This window comes from Populus nigra, chromosome 2 (assembly GCF_951802175.1).
Source record: "Populus nigra chromosome 2, ddPopNigr1.1, whole genome shotgun sequence".
Taxonomy (NCBI): Eukaryota; Viridiplantae; Streptophyta; class Magnoliopsida; order Malpighiales; family Salicaceae; genus Populus; species Populus nigra.
This window is the reverse complement of record NC_084853.1, coordinates 9,601,274-9,603,773: the sequence shown is the minus strand read 5'-3', so window position 1 is coordinate 9,603,773 and position 2,500 is coordinate 9,601,274.

Sequence of the window (2,500 nt, the reverse complement as noted above, 5' to 3'; positions counted from 1 at the left end):
AAAGCTAGAGTTTTTCAGAGGCTGCCGGGAAAAAGGCCCCTCGGGTGGCGGGGTGCGAGGACCAGGCGCGTCATTCAATTCTCTTCCCTATCAACTTGGCTCCCGTTGGCGGGATTGGAGGCCTACTGTTTGTTACAGGGCTAAAATCGTCAGGGGAAGAGCTGACGAAACAATGCTGGTTTGGATGCAGGGGGTAGTGTTGGAATCGGCAGCGCGGACAAAATCGGCAAAGTCGACAAAAAAGACTGTTGGTCTGGACATCGGGGCAGCGGCAGCCATGCCGACAGGGGGGGAAATCGGCAGCGCAGATTTGTGCAGCTGCAGGTTCGTCGGGGAAATCGGCAGCGCAGATTTTTCGATGAACATGGGCTGGAAGATGGACTGTCCAGGCCAGGCAGGGAAATTCGTCAAGGGGACACGCTGACGAAACAGCGCTGGTTCAGGCACGGCGGGCAGTGTTGGAATCGGCAGCGCCGACGAAATCGGCAAAGTCGGCAGAATCGGCAGCGGGTGCTGGCGATGAGTCTGGACGATTTATAGTCCAGGGCTTGATGGAAAAGATTGTTGGTCCAGACAATGGGGCAGTGGCAGCGCGGATTTGTGCAGCTGCAGGTTCGTCGGGGAAAATCGGCAGCGCAGATTTTTCGACGAACAGGGGCTGGGCGCTGGACTGGCCGGGCCAGGCAGGAAAATTCGTCAGGGGGCCACGCTGACGAAAACAGGGGCTGCGGAGTGGAAAATCGGCAGCGCAGATTTTTCGACGAACAGGGGCTGGACCGGCCGGGCCAGGCAGGAAAATTCGTCAGGGGGGCACGCTGACGAAAAGAGGGGCTGCCGCGTGGAAAATCGGCAGCGCAGATTTTTCGACGAACAGGGGCTGGACTGGCCGGGCCAGGCAGGAAAATTCGTCAGGGGGGCACGCTGACGAAAAGAGGGGCTGCCGCGTGGAAAATCGGCAGCGCAGATTTTTCGACGAACAGGGGCTGGATGCTGGACCGGCCGGGCCAGGCAGGAAAATTCGTCAGGGGGGCACGCTGACGAAAAGAGGGGCTGCCGCGTGGAAAATCGGCAGCGCAGATTTTTCGACGAACAGGGGCTGGACGCTGGACTGGGCCAGGCAGGAAAATTCGTCAGGGGGCACGCTGACGAAAAGAGGGGCTGCCGCGTGGAAAATCGGCAGCGCAGATTTTTCGACGAACATTCGTCAGGGGGGCACGCTGACGAAAAGAGGGGCTGCCGCGTGGAAAATCGGCAGCGCAGATTTTTCGACGAACATTCGTCAGGGGGGCACGCTGAGGAAAACAGGGGCTGCCGCGTGGAAAATCGGCAGCGCAGATTTTTCGACGAACAGGGGCTGGATGCTGGACCGGCCGGGCCAGGCAGGAAAATTCGTCAGGGGGGCACGCTGACGAAAAGAGGGGCTGCCGCGTGGAAAATCGGCAGCGCAGATTTTTCGACGAACAGGGGCTGGACTGGCCGGGCCAGGCAGGAAAATTCGTCAGGGGGGCACGCTGACGAAAAGAGGGGCTGCCGCGTGGAAAATCGGCAGCGCAGATTTTTCGACGAACAGGGGCTGGACGCTGGACTGGGCCAGGCAGGAAAATTCGTCAGGGGGGCACGCTGACGAAAACAGGGGCTGCCGCGTGGAATGGCAGCCTACACGCAGATGCGAATTCGGCAGCGCACGATGGCTTGAGCAGGTCATGGGTTCGACTTGGCGCGATCTGAAACCTGGACGAGGGACTGTCGACGCTGGACGAGCCAGCGCGGTGGCCTGTCGTGCCCCGTTCAGGGGGGGCCTGCCGCGGAGACAGCCCTCGCGGGCTCGACAGCGCAGGCCAGCGTCCCCGACGTCGCTGGCCGCGGCAGGCGAGCTGCCGGGGTTCCCGCATTCCTACAAGAAAACGTCGTGCTTTCCACATGAAACCAATCCAGTAAAATCAGCCATATTTTTATGAGGCTGCCCACTGAATTTGGGGTCATTCCGGGCCGGTTCCTAGTTTTGCGGATTTACTCGATTTCTAATGGTAGGAAAATTAAAACAAATACTTCCCGACCTCGAAAAATTCTGGGAAAATTAATGAAGGTGGATTGGATTTTTGCCAACCTCTGTGCAAAATTTCAGCTCAAAATACCAAGAAATGAATTTTTTAGAGGGGGGGTGACAGCTGGGACCTAGTAGTGTCTCCCCCTGCCAGAGCTGCAATGACACTTATTGCTCTTTAGGGAGCCACCAGGCCGGCGCCCCTCAAAGACCACACGCGCGCGCGCGCCCGCCCGCGCTGGGCGCTGGGGCGCTGGGGCCTGAGGGCCTGGGGCCCTTGGGGGCCCTTGGGCGCTTGGGCGCGCGCGCGCGGCCCCCGCAGCCATGCCGCGCTGCGCGACGCGCGGACAGCCCCTGCTGGCTTGCTCTCTCGCCCGCGGGGGGGCTGCCTTCGGGCCCTGGCCCCCCGCGTTCTGGCCTGCCCCCTGCGTGGGAGAGGCTAGGCGCTGCAGGGGC